This window comes from Vombatus ursinus, unplaced genomic scaffold (assembly GCF_900497805.2).
Source record: "Vombatus ursinus unplaced genomic scaffold, bare-nosed wombat genome assembly UNPS02014802.1, whole genome shotgun sequence".
Taxonomy (NCBI): domain Eukaryota; kingdom Metazoa; phylum Chordata; class Mammalia; order Diprotodontia; family Vombatidae; genus Vombatus; species Vombatus ursinus.
The window spans coordinates 28,506,594-28,530,712 of NW_020954580.1; the positions used below are offsets into that span (position 1 = coordinate 28,506,594).

General features: G+C 37.0%; 1 protein-coding gene across 6 annotated transcripts in view; it reads left to right on the forward strand.

Moving 5' to 3' along the window:
• ENOX1 (ecto-NOX disulfide-thiol exchanger 1) overlaps window positions 1-24,119 on the forward strand; it is a 548,229-nt gene that overhangs the window by 189,548 nt on the left and 334,562 nt on the right. For 5 of the 6 annotated variants that reach the window (XM_027873687.1, XM_027873693.1, XM_027873694.1 and 2 more), the window contains one exon: window positions 23,135-23,289. The gene's annotated coding sequence lies outside the window, so the exon portion shown is untranslated. Of the gene's footprint in view, window positions 1-18,970; window positions 19,049-23,134; window positions 23,290-24,119 lie in introns of those variants that run through there. The other variant, XM_027873690.1, reaches the window with a different exon arrangement.

Genomic DNA, 24,119 nt, shown 5'->3' on the forward strand with positions numbered 1-24,119 from the left:
CCCATATAGATTATAACTCTAAAATGAAATTGCATGGAGAGAAAGAAAATTTATAGGTATACACTTGAAGGTTAAATATACAACTCTATTAAAATAGTTACTATAAATTTTTTCATTTATTTCTATTCTGATCATTATAGCTTTCATTTTTGTAATCATTTTCTTTTCATCTTTGTCATTGTCATGGTTGTTCTCTTGCTCAGAGTGTAATTATATAAGATGAATACACACCAGTATGGTAGGCACATGCATTATTCTCCATTGAAACAGGGTCTCTAATGAATTGGAGATTAGCAGCACTGACATGTTCACAATGGCACAAAAGTATGTCCCCAAATCAAGTCAATCATTAGAAAATTTAAGATATTCGGAACAGTTTTTAATTAAATTACTGTGTATAGATTATTTTGAATAGGGTACAACAAGCAGAACTGGAATTAAAACTTGCCTAACAGTTCAGAGTATCTATCACTGCATGATTTTATCCAAAAGGATTAAAATTTACTTGAAACATAGACATGAATGCCAATGAAGTATCAGTACACATGCCAGCACATAAACTATTGTGCATATGAATGCATAAATTCTCAGTTCAAGGTTTTGTTATCTTCTCTCCATTTTTTTCTTTTAAACATATTTGCTTGGGAATCTCAACTCTTTAGATCTTAATGCATTAAAATGTCAGGAGTGACAATTCCTCTAAAAACAATCCCATTTCAGTTCATTGCAATCAAGAGGCACAAATAGAAGATCGATTTGCAGGTAAAGAAAGATGTGTTATTTGGACCCATTTTACTATTTGTTACTTCAGAAGCTATCTTTAAGATTTTTTTTCTCACAGTTTTTACTACTCCCAGAACAGTAGCTGATATTATAAATGTAGACATTACCAATAACATTTTCAAAACTCCTTATTTTAAAAGTAACCTAATTTCTAAGAAGCAGATGGAAGGTTAGTTGTTATTTTTTGGCTATCTCAGACCACTTCAGTTATAAAGGTATATATACATATATACATACATACATACATACATATATACATATATATATACACACACACACTTTTAAAAAAATAGCAAATTGCCTATTTTCAATTCCTGTGGTTTTTATATATATCCATGTATAAGGTTGTGATAAAGTCATCTTCCCTTCCATTTGCTAAAATTATAAATGATCTTGTAATAAGACAGCAAAGTTAACTCTCTGGGCCTAAGAGAAACAATTTATCTTTAATTCTCTTTTTTTAAAAAAAGGCTAGAGACTGAAAATGGGAGTACCACTATCTCTCTAGTAACATCTTTCATCACATGCCTCATAGACCTTATAGGGTTATGGTAAGAAAAGCATCTGGTAAACCTTAAAAGGATATGTAAATGTATATTATTATTATTATTGTCATCATCATCATCGTCATCATCGTCGTCACCCTTATGCTTTGGGTACTAAGTATATTGTAGATATTCAATAAGTTCCATTTGCTTGGCTCACCAATTGGATTATAATGAATAAAAGTAAAGGACCAAACAATCAATAAGACTTTAGAGTCAAAGTAATGGGATTTTCAAGATGTCAGGTAGTTGTTTTCAGGATACTCCTCAACCTAACAAATCAGAAAAAGGAAATATGTTATATAAATATAAATGTTAGTTATTATTATTTTGACTTTGAGAAGTCTGATTTCCAACCTAATTTGTCTCCTACAATCTCCTTTTAAAAGTTTAATTTCTGTTTTGAACTGTTTGGTAGTTTCTGTTGTTGTTCCGTTGTCTCTGGGGAACCTACAGAATTCTTTTTTCATTAGGAATTTTTTCGCTCATCTTCCTTCAAAGCACAAATATTTATTCAGTATGCTTTAAAGAATGTTTTACTTATTTTTCCTTCAATATTTGTGCTGGTTTAACTGTTTCATGATTAGACTTCTATATAGTGTAAACAGTGTTTGCCAATAAGTAAGTTTGCCAACTTACACTGGCCAGGAGGGTCAGGGGGGGAATTGGGAGGGAACAAGGAATGAATACCAATAAAAAAGTATACAAAGTAGAAACAAAGTAATTTTGGTCAAAGTATGACTAGCGACTGGCTGATATCAAGAGAGGCTTCCTGCAAGAGGTGTCACTTTAGCTGAAATTTGAATGAAATGAGAAATTTTATGAAGTGGTGGTGAGAAGGGAATGTACTGGAGACAGGAGGTTCAGGAAGTACTCACTAAGGGTGCAGGATGCCCAGAAATGATGGTGATGTCAAAACAAAAGGCATCAATAAAAGAAATAGACAAATGAAAAATACTCATTGGCTAAGGAGACAAAAAGGAGGGAGGATTCAAAGATGATTCCAAAACTTTGAGCTTGGGTGTCCCATCAGTGGTCATTTGAATAGGAAGGTGGTAGGTTCAATTTTGGCCATGATGAGTTTGACATGCTGATGGAACATCTAGGCAGAAATATTCAGCAGGCAGATGGAAAGATGACACTCTAGAGCTCAAATAAAAGACTAATGCTTAAGATATAAATCTAGTAGTCCTACTTTGAGAGTGCTTAAGTCAGATGACATCACACTTTTTCTCAATGTCAGGAACAAGGTCATCAGCTGAAAGCCCGGGGGAACAAAGTTGGGTTTGGAAGCTTGAGCTCTATCTGAGAAAGGTTTTGAACAGATACTATTGACCTGGAGATAAAATCATGCCAAATGCATCTGGTAATAGGGCTGCAATTTGCCTCAAAAAGACTGTGATGTGAAAACAGAAGGCATTAATGAAGCTTTGCAAAGTTAAGGTCATTTTTTGTGATTGGAATCCAGCAAACCCCTGGGCCAGAATGAAGAGAATGTACTGGAAGCTTTCATTGAAGGTATCTACTAATAATCTTAACTCATTTCTCCTTTGAAAGCATTTTCCCTTCTGTAATCAGTTTGACAGACTACCATGGAATGTGATGGTAAATGTGCTGGATGGTTCAGCCCTTATGGTTGATATGCTTTTGGATGCTTTGTAGCCACATACTGTTTGGTGACATAGAGGGCATTTTCCATGGCAGTCTGTTTTCTTGCATCTAAGACTGTATTTTGTTGACTTTTGACAGGAGCATCTGTTGCCAGCCTTTACTCTGAACATGAACAGTGCTTGAATTCATGATTGAAAACAGACGATGGGAGTACAGTCTTAGACACTGTTTTAAATAAGATGTGGTTATAGTGCAGAAGTAAAATACATCAGAATCTGTTTCCTATTTTACCTTTGTGTAGATTTTTGTTTAACTTTTTTGGTCAATTTGAAATTTACCAGACCTTTACAGAGTTGTGGATAATGGGGAATTTCAACCTGAGCTCACAAAATTGAATATGCAAGCACTTGTAAAGTCATCCTGGGGAATGTGCATCATCACCTTTGGAAAGAAAATCTCTAGTGCTCTCCTCGTGGCTCCCCTAGGTTGAACTTAGATTATTATTAAACTTTTATTTATTTTAAAGGTTGACAGCTGCTGTGGATGACAGTTCTTCTCCCAGTAAGAAGGTAGATTGATGCAGACTATTGTTTAATGTTTCCCAAAGCAGCAAGGAGTGTGTGTGTGTGTGTGTGTGTGTGTGTGTGTGTGTGTGTGTGTGGTGGGGGGGAGAATGAGAATCAATGAAACAGCATAACACAGTCAGTTATTGTGTGATTTGATTATGTGGGGACTTGCTTTGTTTGGGACATTTTTATGTTTCTAGGGTGAAATGATTTATTATTTTTTCCCAAGGCATTTGTTGTTGTACTGATAAAATTGGTTAGGGTACTTAATCACCCAAGAACCAGCCAACTAACCTGCCCTCAGCTACCACACTGGTAGAATCTAGTCAAGCTGAAAGCTTTGATTGCTATAATGACAACCGTGTAGTTTGTCAAGAGCTTTTCTAATTTTGTTTTTTTATTTTGTTTCATTTTGCTTTTAAAGGTGCCTGGATAATCCAGGTTTACTCATGTGATATTTTTACTGACATTTGGAGTATAATTCTACTGTAGCAAAAAGTCGACTTAAGACATATGTACCTGCTGGGTGAGAAGCAATTCCAGGGCAGTCCTGTGACTACACTCTTCTAAGCAGTGAAGAAAATTGTCAGTTTGCCAGTCCTGAGGCTGTAGCTATAAAAACTCTTAACAAAAATTAAGAGTCTTGCTTTATACCAAAATAGCTTTTCATTCAATTCAGCAACAGTAAGCATTCGAGGATGAAGCTGCTGCTGATCTACATTGGTGAATGAAGTAACCTTCATCGGAGTTCCCTATATCAATGAATTCTCAGGTCCAGATCCCCTCGCAAAAAAAAAAAAAAAATCCCCTAAAACTATTCAACAAACATGTATTAAAGACCTACTGTGTGCTAGGTATTGAGATCTGAAGGAAGATCTGGCATTTAGGGAAGATTTGGATGGTGTTCTTATGGAGTTTACAGTTTAGAAGGAGACACAACACATACAAAGATAAATAGTATTCTGTAGTCTATACTATATAGTTATCATAAATAATATCATAAAAGTGTGTTGTAATGTATTGGGGGGAGAGTTATTCCTAACTGTGGGATTAGGGAAGGCTTCCTGTAAGAAGCAGCACCAGCTTTTAAAAAAAATTTTTAAAAATTTTTGCTAGGTAATGGGGTTAAAAGACTTGCCCAGGGTCACACAGCTAGTAAGTGTCAAGTGAGGCTGGATTTGAACTCAGGTCCTCCTGACTTCAGGGCTGGTGCTCTATCCACTGTGCCACCTACCTGTCCCTGTGGCACCAGCTTTTAAAGATGGTTAGGAATTCAGACATGGAGGTAGGGAGAAACAGGCCATTCCAAATGCAGAAAAGAGTATGAACAAAGCTACGTGATGATCTGGGTCCATTTTGGCTGAATACTTAGTACATGGAATATTACATAAGGAGAGGTAAGGGGTTATGAGACTCTGGAGAATGTTGAAGGACAGGCAAAGAAGTATTAATTAACCCTGTGGTATGGGGCAGCTAGGTGGCACAGTGGATAGAGCTCTGGCCTTGGAGTCAGGAGGACCTGAGTTCAAATCCAGTCTCAGACATTTGACACTTACTAGCTGTATGACCTTGGGTAAGTCACTTAACCCCGACTGCCTCACCAAAAAGCAAAAAAAAAAAAAAATTAACCCTGTGGTAGCTATCATTTATATAAGGCTTTGAGATTTGCAAAGCTCTTTACATGTTATCTTATTTGGTCTTCACACCAACCCTGTAAGACAAGTACTATTATTATCCCCATTTAACAGATAATATGAGGCCAAGAGGTTCGGTGTCTTGTCATGGGTCCCATAGCTAGGAAGTATCTGAGGCAGGATTTGAACTCAGCTCTTCTTGATTCAAGTCCAACACACTTATCTACTGTACCACCTAGCTCCTTCAGTCTCAAGTGTGAGAGGCATGGACTGGTTGACATTAGCTTTCTGTGGTCGAGTCATTTAAACAGTAGGCCTCCATTTCCTAACTTATAAAAGGAGAGTATTGAACTAGATGATCTCTAAAGCTCTAACCCTCTCTAAAAGTCTACAATTCTACCTTTCACAGAAAGTTTAGCAGAGGAACAACCTTCATTTAGTAACTGCCTAGTCCCCTGGCTACTATCTGGTACATACCCTCATTACTTCCTTTCTCAGATATTGTAGTATCGACAGTATCTCCCTCCCACCTCTTGCTCTGCTAGCTTTCTCTTCACACCCATCTTTCATTTTACTTCCAAAGTGAGCTTCCTTAGGCACGTAACTGACTTGTCATTTCTTTGTTCAGAAATCTTTAAAGCTTTCCTATTACCTGCCAAATTTAGCTTCCTTAAATCAGCATTGAAAGCCCTCCTCACTCTGCCATGATGCTACCTCTCCAGCCTGATTTCCTATTACTTCATTTCACTCATTCTGTGCTCCAGCCAAATGACTTTATTCTCTCTTCTCCAAATGCGTTGCTTTCTCCTGTCCGTATCTTTGCTCTCTCTCAGGCTTGATTATTTTCTCTCGTTCCCCCTTAAGCTCTTAACTTCTCACCCATCCTTTAAAGTCCGACTCATATGCCCCCATATTCCTGTTTGTAATGGCTTGACTCCTCAGTGCTCTTGAAACACTCTATTTTTTCCCTCTCTAATGCACTCATCATATATTATTGTATATTATATTTACTTATGTATGCATGCATCTCTGTCCCCTCTCCTCACCTTCAAGCCCCCAGCACAAGCTCTCTGAGGGAAGGCACTCTATCTTAGCCAAACCTTGGATTTTTCTTCACTGCTTTGTACACAGTAGGTGAATGACAAATGACTATTTTAAAATTCTAGACCCTGATACATACAGAAATAAGCATAACACACAATAAAATGATGAATGTACTAGAGAAGAATAAAATAAAGTAAATCCATAAAATAAAATAAATAAAATAAAGTGCTTCATGACCTCTGAGGAGCCAGGCCATTACAAACAGGAAGATGGGGGCCATTCCATTTGGGTCTGCATTGGATCAGATTCAAGTCCCTTAGTTGGTTGCCTGGATATGTTTTGTCCTCCCAGGGACTCTTGATTTGGCATGGTCTAGGATATTCTAGACTCTTTCAATCTTTCCCGTGTCTAGATAGGAATCCCTGACTTAGCCTTCTAAAGTGAGATATTATGCACCCTATCACTCATATGGGTGATGTCTTCCCAATGTAATAGTTAAGAAATGCATAGACCCTCTTAGAATCTCTGAGTTTGCCGAGACTTCCCTGAACAGGAATCCTTGACAAGTTGTCTGTCATTCTGCCAGTGCTGGAAGACTTCCAGCCATGCTGGTGAATTTGTTATCGTCAGAGAGTTCCCATTCCACTTTTAGATAGCTCTGGCTTTAAGGAAGTTTTTTTTTTTTTTTTTCTCCTGTTATCAAGCCTTAATCTGTTGGTTGGCAACTTCTTCTCATATCTCTGCTCTCCCCCATGCATAAGAGCCCTTCACCACAGACAACTTGTCATATCCCCCCATAAGTTTACCCTTCTTCAGTTGAAAAACCCGGTTCTTTTCAACTAACCTTTGCATGGTACTTCTTTTGTTCCTTGATCAACCTGATTTCCTTCCTCTGAACACAGTCCAGCTTATTCCACCAGTTAACTCTAGGTAGCAGTAACCCTCTTTGATCTAAAAACAAAACAAAACAAAACAAAACAAAAACAAACTCTCTTTCAAAACAAAGGAAAATACCTTTTGTCCTCCTTTTCTTTCATTACCAATTTCAGTTTATTCTGCATTTTAGCCTTCAAATGACAATATTTGTAAAATGCTTAGTACAGTGCCTGGCACATAGTAGAAGCTTAATAAATGCTTGTCTCCCCCCCTTGCCAGTTTTAGATAATGTATTTAAAGTACATCATAAATCTTAAAACCATATATAAATGCTAGCTAGCTATTTTTAAAAAAATTGTTCTCATCATCATCTTCACTTTACCTTAATTCCATTTTCTACTTAAGTTGCATTGTATTTGCTTTTTAAAAAAATTCTAAATTGGTCAATTTTTGTTGACCTCTGCATTTTTGTCTGCCCTTTTCCTTCCACAGGATAATTTGCATTTATGTTGTTAGAATTGTCTTCTTAAGAGTATTCTATTTATCCTAAGCCAACTTTATGGAATTTTTAGCCATGGGATCCTTCCTATTCTCTCTGAAACCAACTTTGTCAATATCTAGATCTCACCCCCTTCCTTGTCTATCATTAAAATGCTTGGAAGAAAGATTGCTTTCTCCCAAGCTTTCTGTTATTTTCGCTTTGGCAGTGAGTTGCATTTTTTTTCAAAAGAAATAATTTATTTTTAACACTTCTATTTTTAAATTTTGGGTTCCAACATCTCCCCCTTCCTCCCAGCCTTCCCTTACCCACTGAGAAGGCAAGCAAAATGATATCAATTATACAAATGAAATCATGTAAAATATATTTCCATATTAGCCATATCATAAAAAAGTGAGACAATTATATTTAAGCTTGCACTCAGTTTATCAGTTCTCTCTTTGGAGGTGGATAGCATTTTTTCATCATGAGTCCTTTGGATAGTCTTCGATCACTCTATTGAACAGAGTAGCCAAGTCTTTCACAGTTGATCATCATTATAATATTGCTGTAACTGTGCACAATGATCTGGCTCTTCTCATTTCACTTGGCAATAGTTCATACCGGTCTTGACATGTTGTTTTTTTTTTTTTTTCCTGAAACCATACTCCTAATCATTTCTTATAACACAATCATATGATACAACTTGTGTAACCATTCCCCAATTTATAACCATCCCCTCAATTTCTAATTCTTTGCCACTACAAAAGGGCTGATATAAATAGTTTTATACATATAGGTCCTTCTCCTTTTTTTATTTTGTTGAAATACAGACCTAGTAGTGGCATTGCTGGATCAAATGATATGTACAGTTTTATAGCCCTTTAGGCATAGTTCCAATTGTTCTCCAGAATGGTTGGACCAGATCACAACTCCATCAACAGTTTATTAATGTGTCTATTTTCTCTCATCCTCTTTAGCATTTGTCATTGATGATAGGTATGAAGTGGTACCTCGGAGTTGTTTTGATTTGCATTTCTCTATTCAATAGTGATTGAGAGCATTTTTCATATGGCTAGATAGCTTTGGTTTCTTCGCAAAATTGCCTATTCATATCCTCTGACCATTTATCAGTTGGGAAATGGCTCTTATTTTTATAAATTTGACTTACTTCCCTATATATTTGAGAAAATGAGGCCTTTATCAGAGAAACTTACTATAAATTTTTTTTCATATTACTTCATCTATGATGCCTTTTAGCAAAATGCAGTTTCCCTAATTATTTCTTTAATTAGGTCTGTTTTTGCTTTTGCTTTGCTGAGAATATGATGGCTATTCCTGCCTTTGCTGAATAAATTCTGCTCCAGGCTTTTGTTTTAACTGTGTGTGTCTTTTTCAAGTGTGTCTCTTGTAAACAACATAGTTTCTAATGTATTCTGCTATCTGCTTCCACTCTATCTGCTCATCCCATTCACATTCCCAATTATTATTACTAATTGTATGTTTTCCTCTGTCCTATTTTCTTCTATTTATCATTTTCTCTCTTGAAAGTCTCTCACCACTGTCTCCCTAATCTGCCCTCCCTTTTATCATCCCCCAGTTCTCATCCCCTTCCCTCCTATTTCCCTATTGAGTAAAAAATTTCTGTGCCCAACTGAGTGTGTACATATATTATTCCCTTTTTGAATCAATTCCAATGAAAGTGACCATGCCCCCCATTTCCCCCTCCACTGTTAAAACTCTTCAAGCTCCTTTTATGTGAGAATATTTTCCCTATTCTACCTCTCCCTTCACCTTTCTCCCAGTACATCCCTCTTTCTGTCCCTTTCATTTTTTTGAGATTATCCCAACATAATCAACTCATGCTTATGCCTTCTGTCTATGAAGACTCTTTCTAAATGCTCTAATAATGATAAAGTTCTTATGAGTTACATGTATCATCTTCACCTATAGGAATGTAAAAAAATGATTAATTTTATTGAGTCTTTTGCTTTCATTTCATGTTTACCTTTTTATGCTTCTCTTGAGTCTTGTGTTTGAATGTCAGATTTTTTATTCAGCTCTGGTCTTTTCATCAGGAATGCTTGCTTGAAAGTTCTTTGTTTCATTAAATGACCTTTTTCACACCTCCCTGAGGTATTATATTTAATTTTCTTAGGTGGGTTATTCTTAGCTTTCTTGCCTTCTGGACTACAATATTCCAAGTCTTTTTTTCCCTTTAATGTGGAAGCTGCTAAATCTTGTGTGATCCTTATTGTGACTCCATGATATTTGAATTGTTTCTTTCTGGCTGCTTGCAATATTTTCTCCTTGACCTGAGAACTCTGGAATTTGGCTGGTATATTCTTGGGAGTTCTAATTTTGGAATCTCTTTCAGAAAGTAATTGGTGGAATCTTTCAATATCTATTTTATCCTAAAAATCTAAGGTAATGGGGTAGTTTTCCTTCATAATTTCTTGACATTTTTTGTCTAGGTACTTTTTTTTGATTATGGCTTTCAGATAGTCCAATAATTCTCAAATTTTATCTCCTTGATCTGTGTTCCCAGTCAATTCTTTTCCTGGTGAATATGAGCTATTTTCTTCTATTTTTCATTCTTTTGACTTTGTTTTATTGATTCTTGATGTCTCATGGAGTCATTAGTTTCCACTTGCCCAATTTCAATTTTTAAAGGATTATTTTCTTCAGTGAGCTTTTGTACTTCTTTTTCCATTTGGCCAATTCTGTTTTTAAGGAGTTTTTTTTTTCTTCAGTGAATTTTTGTACCTCCATTTGCATTTGGTTTATTTTCTTTTAAGGAGTTCTTTTCTTTAATGGATTTTTGAGCCTTTTTTTTTTTTTAACTGTTAGGCCAATTCTGTTTTTATAGGTATTATTTATACTATTTTTTTTTATTTCTTTTGCCAAGCTGTTAATTTTCTTCTCATAATTTTCTTGTATCACTCTCATTTCTTTTCCCAATTTTTCCTCTACCACTCTTATGTCTTTCTTTATTGTTTCCAGAAATTCTTGCTGGGCTTGTATCCAATTAGCTTCTTTCTTTAGCACTTTGGTAGCAGCTGTTTTCACATTATTGTCTTCTTTCTAGTTTATGTCTTGATCTTTCCTGCCACTGTAGTAGCTTTTTATGGTCAAGTTCTTCTTTTGTTGTAGGCTCATTTCCCCCAGACTATTTCTGTACTTTGAACTTTATGTTAAAGTTGAGTTCTGTTTACCTGGAGTGGGGAGGTATTCTCCCTAGCTTCAGACTTTTTTTGTGCTGCTGTTTTCAGAGTTGGTCCTGTGGATGTGCAAGTTTTTGGTGCTTCCAGGGTGGTATAATATAAGAAGAAGTGTAGTCCCTGGTCTCTTGGTCTGCACTCTGGTCTTTGCCCAGGAAGAGTCTCTGCTTCCCTGCAGCTACAAGTGCTAGTGCTTCTCTTGGCCCTGGAATCCAGAACTGCATATGGGTAATCGAATTGCCAAACAGTACCAAGCCCTGCATTCAGTGCCAACCAATGCTTCCCTGTGATCTCTTTCTGTTCAGTTGTCTGACCTCCTTACCATCTTTGGGCTCAGAGCTCCTGAGGCTGCTGCTGCTGCTGCCGCTCTCATAGGCACCTCCAAGGCTCACCCTGGTGCTGCTGCCACACTCTGGCTTAGCACCCCATCCCAGTGTGATACACTTCTACTGTTGACCTCCTAAATCATCTTGGAAAAATGTCTCACCCTGACCTGTTGTTGCCTCCGCCACTCCAAAATTTGATTTGTGGAGTTATTTTAAGTTTGTTTGGAGGGGAATGTTGGGAGAGTTCAGCTGAGCTGCTGCCTGTACTTTACCATCTTGCCTTTGCCCCAGGGAGTTGAATCTTATTGCTAAAAATCAGGCCTAGGATATTTACTTTCCTCATCACTTTATGTTTTGGTAAAAGGGCTGCTGTGGCATCTGACAGTTTTTTTTTTTTAAATTCCCTTTCCTTCTCATTTTGAAGCCCTCAATTAGATTTGCAAATCTACAGGGAAGTATATCTTTTCTCACCCTTGCTTAATATAGTCCATTCTTGGTAAGATAAAACAAAACAAAAATGAAACTAGCATCTTATATCTTAAACCCTATTCCAGAAATTGATATGCATCTGATCTGATACAGTTTTATTAATCATCTATTTACTTCCCAAATCATTCTTTTTAAGGCTAACTTCAATTGACAACCACCAAAAATAATTCACCAGCAATAGTGAAAATGGCCTAAAATTCTACTTCTTTCCCAGGACTCTATAATTTTTAGCAATATTTGAGAAGTTTCTTTTGGCAATATTATTTTACCTCCATGAAAATCATCAGAAGTAAGTAATAATTGTTAAGTTTGCTCTGATTCTGCAGGCTCTCTTTCAGGTGCCAGACATAGCTCACAGTTTCCTCTGGGTATTTGGTTTTTGTAAAGGGACATTAGTCACTTATCCCTACTCTTCTTAGAATGATTTTGGATGAATACACAGCCTCTTTCCCCAACAGTTTGATGAAGATTTCCAAATTCTATACTATTTTTTTTTATCCTTAGTCTTTGCTGAAAAGGAATAGTTTCAAAACTAAAACAGTAACTATCCCTCATTTCTCCCTCCCCCCCTAGAAAAGGAAGAATCATCTATCTCTAGGGTTGTATGTCTGGACATTTACCAGCTGCTGGAAAATTTTTATTTAGGAAGGAAACAAATCCACTAATTTTGTTTCTTCAAGAAATTCATGCCTGTATTCATTTTAACAACCCCTGCATGGTCTTAAATACGTTAGTGTGCTGCTAAAGTCCAGATGTTTGCCACAAATGTCATTGAAAAAACTATACGTATGTAATATATATACACCCCTGCCCCTAGCCTGAAAAGGTGATTGGTAATGCTATTACCACACACAAGCTCCATAGGTAGTTCTTTTTAATGTCATAACTTCATTTGTTTGAAACTGATAGAATAGGGTAGGAGGAAATTCAGATGTATATCACTCATTTTAAGTGACATAAATTCTCCAGAGTTCTACAGTGCTTAGATTTCAGCATTCTTATTTGAATCATGTTCTGTAAAGATGAGGCATGTTGAATCCTAGAAATGAAATTTTGGAATTGAGGGATGAAACTGATTCCAGTGGGCAGATTGTCAGCTGGCTCTTTGGGAATAATAAAATGAATTAAATGCCAAACTTGAGATGATCCTAGAAGGTCCACTTTAAATAATCTTCACTTTAAATTTTTGTTTTAAGTTAGAAAGACAATAACCATTGTTATGAACAAGTTATCAAATAATTCAAAAAATAAAGGGCAAAATCTTAACCCCCAAAACTCAGTTTTAATAAAGGAGAACTAAACAAGTGAACTGACAGGTAGTAAGCAAAGAATGTAGTTTTTTCCTCTTTTTCATTCTAGTACTGCCTGAAGGTCAGGGCTTTGGGCTTGGTGTTTCTTCTTTCTTCCTTCTCTCTCTTTCTTCCCTTCTCTCTTTACTTCTCTTCTTTAAGGTAGATAGAAGAACAAAAGGAAAGGAAAGAAAAAGAGAGGGAGGGGGAGGCAGAATCAAATTCTCACTCTGCTGATTTACAGTCTTTCCTTTTTGTTCTATAGTTCTAAAAAGATTGCCATATCTTCCTTTGACAGCTCACGGGAAGTCTTATAAATGTTCACTTACATATTTTATGAATTTTTTTTTGCTTTAAGGAGTGTTTTATTTTTTCCCACAATTGCATATCAAGAAAAATTTTAGCATTCATTTTTACAAGATTTTGAGTTCCGAATTTTTCCTCCCTTCCTCCCTCCTCCCTCTTTTTCTGAAAATGGTAGGCAGTTTGATTTAATTTGTATACATGCTATCATGTAAAACATATTTCCATATTCATTACAATTGTGGAAGAAGGAACAGATCAAAAGGAAAAAAAAAACATGAGAAAGAATAAAGTAAGCAAAAAAAATATGATTCATTCTGCATTCAGAGTTTATCAGTTTATCCATATCTTGGTATGGATAGCATTTTCTTTCAAAAGTCCCTTGTACTTGTCTTGAATCATTATGTTGCTGAGAAGAGCTGAGTCATTCATAATTGATCATCACATGATGTTGCTGATACTATGTATGGTATTTTCCTGGTTCTGCTTATTTCACTTTGTATCAGTTTGTACAAGTCTTTCCAGGTTTTTCAGAAATCTGTCTGTTCATTTCTTATTGCACAATTGTGTTCTATTACATTCACATACCACAACTTGTTTAGCTATTCCCCAATTGATAGGCATCCCCTCAGTTATTTTGCCACCATGAAAAAGACTGCTATAAATATTTTTGCATATGTAGGTCCTTTCCTCTTTTTAATGATCTCTTTGGGGTACAGACCTAGTAGTGGTATTGCTGGATCAAAGGGAATGCACAGTTTGGTTGCCCCTTGGGCATAGTTCCAAATTGCTCTCCGGAATGGTTGGAGAAGTTCTCAATTCCACCAACAGTGCGTTGGTATCCCAATTTTCCACATCTCCTTTCTAATACTTATCATTTTCCTTTTTTGTCATGTTCGCCAATGTGATTGGTGTGAGGTGGTATTTCAGAGTTGTTTTAATTTGCATTTCTCTAACTAAAAGTGATTTAGAACATTCCTTCATATGTCAATAGATGTCTTTGATTTCTTCATATGAAAACTGCTTGTTCATATCCTTTGATCATTTATCAATTGAGGAATGGTTTGTATTTTCATGAATTTGACTCAGTTCTCTATATATTTGAGAAATGAGGCCTTTATCAGAGACACTTGCTGTAAAGATTGTTTCCCAGCTTTCTGTTTTTCTTCTAATCTTGGTTGCATTGGTTTTGTTTGTACCAAAGCTTTTCAGTTTAATATGATCAAAATTACCTATTCTACGTTTTGCAATGGTCTCTATCTCTTGTTTGGTCATGAATTCTTCCCCTCCTCGTAGATCTTATAGGTAGATTATTTCTTGCTCTTCTAATTTGATTGCTTCATTGTTTATGGTACCTTTTAGCAAGATGTAGTTTCCTCCCTTATCTCCTTTAATTAGGTCTGTTTTTGCTTTTACTTCATTTTGACAAATATTCTAAGACTACTTTAGTGGATAGAGCACTGGCCCTGGAGTTAGGAGGACCTCAGTTCAAATCTGGCCTCAGACACATAACACTACTAGCTGTGTGACCCTGGACAAGTCACTTAACCCCATTGCCTAACAAAACAAAAACAAACAAACAAATAAAAGAATACTTTGCAAATTGTTTCATATACCTTCCCAGCTAAATGTTCTCCAAATATACCAACATATAAATATCTCCAAATATAAATAATCTCCAATATACCTCAAAACTATACATAAACCTTCACTATAATGCTATACATTTTAGGATGGAATTCCTATTTGGGACTAATGTATAAGTAGGTTTAGTTACTAAAGAACTGAAACATCTAATTATTCTCAGACCCTAAGAATAGCATTAATGCATGGCTCCAGTGTGCAAGGATGACCATCTTGGACCAGTTTAAATCTCATCTATTTAAACAATAATCTATATGAGAAATATAAACTAAATTTGGTCAAATCTCACCTACGGGCTTTAAAAGTCTTTTATTTTGCCTTTGGAAGTGGCACTATTACCAGTAGAAATTTTAATAATAGGAATCATACAAATTTATTAGCTTTTAAAGTATATGTTTTGGGCTATTGACATAAAGTATTACATTTTTCTAAAGGCACCTAAGCCTTTTGTGTAATTGTTGTTATTTGTACTGTTGTTCCTACCATACTATAATGTACTGCCTTTGTTTCACCAGACATTTCTCCAACCTACCTGTACAATTCATTTGGAAATCAGAACCATCATAGTAAATCTACTTTATAAAATAGAATCTTAAACAACGAATGTTTATAATGAGTCTAATTGATCCCAGGGAAAAGCCAAGGAGTGGAGCTCACAATTCTTAAACTTGACCTTCTAATTGGACAATCAATCAATTAACATTTCTTGAGTGTTTGCTATGTAGAAAGCTGTGTTTTAGGCACTGTGAGGGTTACAAAGAAGTATAAGGCATTGTTCATGCCTAAAGGGTCTTACAATCATATCTTTTCTCTTTTTTTTTTGGTGAGGCAATTGGGGTTAAGTGACTTGCCCAAGGTCACACAGCTAGTATGTGTCAAGTGTTTGGTCTGAGGTCGGATTTGAACTCAGGTCCTCCTGACTTCAGGGCCGGTGCTCTATCCACTGCGCCACCTAGCTGCCTCCTTACAATCATATCTTTTATTACTTTGATGGTTCTATGATTCATCTTAATGGCGTGGGTAGGCTGTACTTTCTCCAGTAGATCAGACTGCAAATGTATCTTGTTTTTCTCTACAATTGCTGTCTATGGGTCCTCATCAATTCCTAACACAATGTCATTTGAAAGAATCAAAAAATGAAAGTGAACACTATATAATTATAATGACCAAGCTCAAATGTGGAGAAGAATTTGGAAAGTACAAGCTATTCCCTTCTTTGCTTATATGGGGGATTCTGGGTTTCATTAGCCTTTAATTAATTAATTAATGACTTTAATTAATGGGTTGTTTGGTTTACTTGAACTTTTTTTACCTCCTCTTGCAAGGCAAGGTTCATTGGGTAGGTCAGGGGGAAAATGAAAGAAATATAAGGAAGTAAAGGTTATGTAAAAAGATATCAATTATTTTTAATGGAGGTTTAGGAAGGTTAATCATTGTGCAGAATGAATTTATTTACATGAGGAGAGACTGGAATTTCACATTGAGGCCAGTTAGAAGGTTATCATAGGAGCTTAGGTGTGATATGGTAGGGAAATGAACAGTGGTAAAAGTAGACATTGAAATGCTGAATGAGAGGGAACTTGCAAAGGAAGAGTGGACAAAACTTGGTGAATGATGGGCTAGGAAATGTGGGGGTGGTGGACTGTGATAAGCAAGGAGTAGAAAACATGTGATGATCTCACATATGTTGAGGCCTTTTCTCAAACCTCATTCTTCTTGGCCTCTCTGCAGCCTTGAATACTACTGAGACTACTGTCCTCCGTGATACTCTCTTCTTTCTCGGGTTTCAGGACACCACTCTCTCCTGGTTTTCTTCCTACCTGTCTCCTTCTCTGTCTCCTTTGCTGGATCCTTTTCCAGATCATACCCTCTAACCAGAGAGGTCCCTCAGGGTTCTGTCCTGGGTCCTCTTCTCTTCTCCTTCTATATTACTTCACTGGGTGTTCTCATGAGCTCCCATAGATTTAATTACCATCTCTATGCTCATGATTCTCAAATCTACTGTCTTGCCCCAATTCCAATCTTGTATTTCCAAATGCCTTTCAGGTATCTCCAACTAGATGTCCAGTAGACAACTTTAACTCAATATGTCCAAAACACAACTCTTTGTTTTTCCCCCTAAACCCTTCGCCCCTCCTGCTTTCCCTATTACTGTAGAAGGCAACATCATCTTTCCAATCCCTCAGGCTCATAAACTAGGAGTCAAATTCTACTCCTCACTATCTTTCACTGCTTCCCCCACCCTACCCAAACTGTTGCCAAGGCCTGCTGGCACACCCCCTATCCAAATTTTTGCCAAAACCTCCTGATTTCACCTTTGCAACATCTCTTAAATTTGTCTCCTTCTCTCCTCTGACACTTCTACCACTCTAGTGCAAGCCCTTATCACCCCATGTTTGAACCACTGCAATACCCTACTGGTAGATTTGCCTGCCTCAAGTCTCCCCACTCCAATCCATCCTCCCTTTAGCCACCACAGTGATTTTCCTAAAGTGCAGGTCAGACGGTGGCTCTACCATAAACTTACTCCATAAACTTCAGTGGCTCCATATTGCCTTCCACAATCAAGTACAAAATGGTCTGTTTAACATTCAAAGTCCATTATAACCTATACCACTCCTATGTTTCCAGTTTTCTTACATCTTATTCCCCACCATACCCTTTGATCCAGTGACACTGGTCTCCTGGCTGTTCCAGGATCTGCATTTGATGCCACCAGGAGACCCCTCCAGGGTCACAATGCAGTCTCTCTTCCAAAGAACTTTCCCTGATTTCCAGTTTATTGTAAGAAGGAACCTTGCTTTACAACTTTCTCTTTGTAAAACAATCATTAGATTTGTCTTGGGCAATTGGCCCAAGAAGGTACAACAGCAGGTTGCATAATGTTACTATGAAGTATAATTTATTAGGGATATTGTTATAAAAGGATGGTTGTAACATCATTATCCAGTGTGTACTAATAGAGAGAAGTCTTGAGGGAAAACTATTTGAGTTGAAGAAAAGAGTTGTATATGCTATATTGGTTCAAATATAGGTAGTCCGAGAATATAAATCCTAAAATGAAATATTTGAAAGATAAAAAGTTAGACATATGAAAAAATAGGTTCTTAGCCTGAGCTCTGCAATTTTTTTAAAAGCATTTTGATAACTGTATTTTAGTATAACTGCTTTCATTTGTAAACATATGTATTTTATTTTTTATATTTAAAACATTATCCTGAGAATGGTCCATAGGCTTCAACAGACTGTCAAAAGGGTCCCTGATACGAAAAGATTAATAAACCCCTGAATTGTAGGCTCCACTCTGGTTTTATATAACCCAGATTATGTTGGGGGGTGGCATAAGAAAATGTTTTTGGACAATATGGCATATTGAGTTTGAGATAATCAAGATTTTCTTACTCCCTTTGTCAATTCAGCATCAGCACAGTCCCTGGCACATAGTAGACACTTAATAAGTATTGATTGATAGATTGAAATACTTTAAAATGGCATTAAGGCTTATATTTTTTTCTTAAATAGTGGTTGTAATAACAAGGAATTTTCAGAGCCTTTTAGTTAAATGTTAATTACCCTAGGGATGCCTTGGGTACATTAGATTGCCCCTCACATATACTCCTTCCTTCTCTCTTATTCTCTAAGCCAGCTCTCTCTCTCTCCCCCTCCTTCCAGCTCCCTGTCTCCCTCTCTTTCCCTTTCTTTCTCCCTCTCTTATCTCTTTCTCCCTCCCTCTCTCTCATCTAAGTGCCAAAGATATGTTTATTTTTAAAGTACTTGAAAGCTGGGTAATCATTCATTACACTTCACAATTTCCCTCTTAGGGTCATATTACTATTTGCATCTCACTAAAAGGCCAGTGGAAACAGAAATACTTAAGGCTTCTTATCCTGGTTGTGACTGTGCCAGTGTTCCAATCTGAATTTCTTAAGTCCACTCCACTCTTTTATTTGAAGGGCAGTGGTATATTTTAAAGAAACATATCTTGAAGGTACAGGTGTTTGCTTTGCCCAGTAGCACCAACAACCCTAGAATTTTAAAAAATCTTCCATCAAGCCTTAGTTCACTCACAAGCACAATGGATGGTCAAAGAAGGAAGATATCATACGAACTGGAATAGTCAGAAATGGATACCCTAAAGGAAACTGTGAATTAGCTTGGCTTGAAAAATGGGTAGGACTTAAAAAGTCATCAAAGGAGGAGTGTGTCACAGGGAGGAACAGCAGAAATAAAAGTACAAAGGTAAGACTGACTATTATGTAGGAAGAGGCTAGGCAGATCACCGGAGAGAATCTCGTCTGGAAATTCTAGCTGTCCTATTGCTCCATGATAAGGAGGCTATAGGCAATTATTGAAGAGCTTTCTCTTTGGAAAGCAACGGTGATCTGAGCAGAGCAGGGACGTGATCAAAGGTTTTTTGTTTGCTTTTTGTTTTGGGATAAATTTTGTGGCAGTGTGCTAGACAGATTTGAAGAAAGAAGGGACTAGAGCAGGCCTGCGCAACCTGTGGCCCAAAGGATTTCCGGCAGCCCGTGAAAAATTTCCTCTACGTTTTTTGCAAGCCGCCTGACATCCTTTGATGGGCTGCAGGTTATGCAGGCCTGGACTAGAGGAAGGAAGACTCACTGGGGGTGTGATGAGGGCCTGGTCTGTGGTAGAAAGGAAGAGACAGATATAGAAGATATTTCAAAAGAAGAACAGACTAGACATGTTTGCATACAGAGAATGAAGGGGCAGGATGAGACAAAAAGTGACTTCATCCCCATTGCTTCTTCCAGCCCTTAGTCTATGCAGAATTCCCAGAGATTTGGAAGAGTATTAGAAACTTCATTCCCTGATATTCTTTATGACCTTCCACTCAATGCAATGTTATGTTTGACGGATAAATACAACAAATCCAGTCTTGAGGATCTCTTAGTAAAGGAAATTATGAGGAAGAAACGTATTTTAAATAAGTAAATTTTTTGGAGTTCAGTAAAGCCAGAACATGAGAGAAGCATTTTGATTTATGAAGAAAGTATTATAATATTCATTAATGTCATAAGCAATATTTTGTAACAAATGATAGATCCGTTATCTTTAGTTTCTTGACTTTTGGAAGATGGAATTATGGAATCATAAATTTAGAGTTAGGAATGACTATAGGAACCATCTAAACACCCCCCCCCATTTTAAAGATGAGGGACTGAGGGTTACATGCAGTAGAAGAGCCAGGGTTCAAATTTGGGTCCTTTGACTCCCAATCCACCATGTTTGATGGTGTATCATGCTTCCTCCACCAGCCTCAGTGCTGGTAACAATTGTACATCTTTTCATTCCTCTGTCCAGAATAAAAGAAAGTGTCTGGTTTCACTTTATAGTGACAGACGTGTTTTCCTGAACAATACCCCATAAAGGTCACATAGAAGATTTGAGTCACAAGCTTTGTGATTCAAATTCAGGCCTAAGTTTTTAAAGTGCAGCATCTCTAGCTTGCCAAATTCCATTCAAATCCATGGTGTTAGGTTGGATTATGAAATAATGGACCAGGATCCCGGGGGATTTTGTACCTTCATTGGCAACACATATATAGATTTCCGACTTTGAATTGTTTGCCGGGTCTGTATTGTAGTTGAATTCTTATTTTCACACCAAATCCTGGAATGATGTCTAATTTCATGGGCTATTTCTGCCCAAAGTAGTTCATTTCTGTCTTATCAATTATCATCGAGGATTTATGTAACCACTTAATCCTTATTGTTTGTTTAAGGTTATCCTTGCTTATTTGGAATTCACCAGTGAGGATTCTTTGGGGGTATGAGATGTGAGAGGAAGGGAGGGCTGAGAGAGCCCTGGGGCATAACCTAAAGTCTTTGTTCAAAGTCTATTAAAAAAAAAAACCCTCAAAATGTTCTGTAGCTGAGCCCTTTGTCAAGGTCTTTTTGTTTTTATCTATCTTTTGTTTTTGTTTGTTATCTATCTTGTTCCTTTTGGTCTATTTCTTTCCTCCTTCAATTAAATAAGCACTTATTGAGGTTTGAGTATGCACCCCTAATCTTTTGTTCCTTGTCCTCATAGAGTTGGGTTAGTCTAGCCATCAAAGGCATTTCAAACTAGCTCTTTTTTGTTCTCTCTCTTCCTGTAGTATTCCCACTCTTCAGTTCTACAGAACTCAGAAATATCAGCAGCCTTCCCATCCCTGACACTGACTTTTTATTCATGACTTAGGTTTCCTGCTGCCAAAGAATGAATAGGCAGGCTGCAAGTGACCTTCTTGCTCCCATCATTTTACAGCTCCTATCATAGCAAGCTCCTCAAATATCGCATGGAATATGAGCTAGTAGCCCTCCTTAGACACGGTTTCCCCACTGTGGCGCTGACCGCCAGGGATTGGATGAGGGCATTTTGCAATCCTTGGTTGGTGGGCCCTAGAGAGATTGGGTTTCTCACACTTGTGACATGCTATGATAAGCCTGAGTGCTGGGACTCCTCATGGTACACATCTCACCAGGCTGGCTGGCAAAGGGTAAGTTATGCTGTTCTCTATGCTGGCTTTTGGAACCTGAGATAATATGCGAGCATTCACAAATAGAAGTGTATGGTGAACATGACTTTCTTCACCACCATAGGGGAGAGAGAGAGGTACAAAGGGAGGAGGAAGCAAAGAGGCATTCTAACAGGACCAAGGCACAATGCCAAGAGTGCTGGGCTTGGCCTTAGAAGCCTTGGGTTTGAGACAGAGCTCCCCCCCTTTATTCACTCATTGACTGCATTGATAGGAGTGGTGTGTACAGAAGGAGAGAGCTGATGGGGCAGTCCCAGTGGCCTCTGCCCTGGTCTTACCATGTCTGAGGTATTGTTTTTGGTTCTAGAGTCTACATTTTGAGAAGGGCTTTGGCAAATCAAATCAGATCTAGAAGAGAACAACTAAAATGCTAAGCTGGAAAGGAATGGAAATTAAGACTGAGGATGTTTTACTTAGAGAAGATTTGGGGGCAATGTGATAGCCATCTTAAAATATTTGAAGGGCAGTTGAGTGGATGAGATATTAAGCTTATTTTATTTGTCTTCAAATGGAAGAACGGGGAGCAGTGGGTAGAAAGTACAGAGTCAGATTTCAGCTGATTATAAGCAAAATTTTCTAAGTAGAGCTGTCCAACAGTGGAATGAAGTACTTTGGGAGGAAGGAAATAAATTATTCATTACTGATAGTTTCCAAATAAAGGCTAGATGACTGTGTTTTTATTTTTGGGGGGGGGTAGAGAATGTTGTAAAGGGAATTCCTGTTCAAATAAGATTTGAACTAGATGACTCCTGAGGCTGCATATCTGTGAATAAGAGCTTCACTTTTCTAATCTGTCAAATGGGGCTAATAATACTTTTACTATCTACTTCCTGGGGTTGATATGGGAAGAAAACACTTTATAAAATATGAAGTTCCAGATCAATATGAGTGGTTGTTCTTAGGCATGATGATGTTGTTATTAAAGGTCTTTTTTTTTGTCTTTTTGCATCAATGAAGCCAGGTATTTGCTCATATTGTATACTCTGATATACACTAACAGATTTGGTTGGGGAGATGATATTTTAGGAGGAGCAAGGAGGATGGAGGAATAACAAGAAATTGAATAAAGTTTAATTCTCCAAACACTCAACCAATCTGTAAACACCTACAGTACTGGACTTAGATTTTCAATTACTTGTCTCTTATTCATTTTTTTTTTTTTTTTTTAGTATGGGGGAGGCGCATGGCGTTGACAGAAATGTCAGTATTTTTTTTTTTTGTTTTTGCTGTGTGAAAAGCACTGCTTCTAGCAGTTTTCTAAACAAGTAGGTGCATTTGTGTGGTGTTTGCCTGAGTAGGAAAGCGCAGGCCACACATATTGGTCTAAAGCAGAAAGATGATCTCTTATGGAAAGGGGTGTATATTTAGGTAAACCTGACCTAGACATAGTGATGTCTATTTTACTATCAAGCCCATTCTTTAAAGATCTATTTATCTATCTTTCTGTCTGTCTACCTATTTATTTTCTTACACATTTATTTTTTTATTTGCCGAGCTGTAATTTTGCTCCCCCTTTTCAAGAACACTTTCTGTGAGCTTTGTCGCTCTTCTAATGTTGGCAAAACAAAACCCACCAGATTGCTATGTTACAAAATACTGTTATCTTTGGGATTTTTTTTCCCCAGCAATATCAAACACAAAATTAATTTTACCTGTTAATGCCTAGACAAGTGGTTGTTGCACAGCTAGCATTCAGTTTAATGTGCCTTGATAAAAGATGGTTATTTCTGACATGTTTTTAGCCCTCTGTTCTTTCTCTGACCTTTTTTTTTTTTTATTTCTAGAGACGTTCTGGTTATGTCAAAACTTCATACGAGTCCTGCCCTGGCCTTGTTCTGTGAGCAACTTCCACTTGAAAAATTCCTGTGAGTGCATCCTTTTAATCAAATTCTCAGAGAGCAGAGAGAGCCCTATCTTCTGATGTTCTGCCATTTTTAAGGTTGGTGTCAACTTTCCATTTTTATTAGTGAAATGGCCTCAAATTCTATAGATTGTTTCAGAATTATGCAGCTACTATGTTATATTGCTGAGGCAAAGTGAGGGTTGAAGGCAGGGTAGGAGAAGGAGTTCCCTTCAATCAGGGCATCATTCATTGGACTGGAACTTGTCAGTTTCCTTGATTTTCAAGAGAAATGAGAGGCCATCATGCCCATCACTCTCTCCTTTCTGGGTTGTTATAAAAATTCTAGAAACCAAGGGCTCACCAATGTGCTTTAAACCAAGGCATGTTGTTGCATTACCACATTTTATGGTTTTTGCCCCATTTTTGTAAGAAAAAAAAACAAACTAAATTCACACACACACACATATATATATATGTACAGAGAGATTCCTTATTAGTAGAAATAATGAATTTTATGGAGTGGTCATCTTATTGGATTTTTTTCATTGCATATTTCCATTTGAGTAGAACCAATTACTATGTTTTACATATAATCATAACTTCAAATAATGTGGATTTGAATAATGAGACCACTTCACAGAACTTGCACTAAACAGGACCTTGTTATATATATATATATATGTGTGTGTATTTATATATAGTATATACCTAAGTGTGTGTATATATACACATTATGTATATATATATATATACACACACGCACACATACATATACATACACACACACATATATACATACATATACATATGCATATCTTTGATGAGATTTGGTTGAAAATGGAATAGTGTTATCTGTTTGAGCCCTCTGTGGAATTTCAGTAGGCAATGTTATAGTAAGATTTTGAAGTCCCAGGGTTAATCCTTTG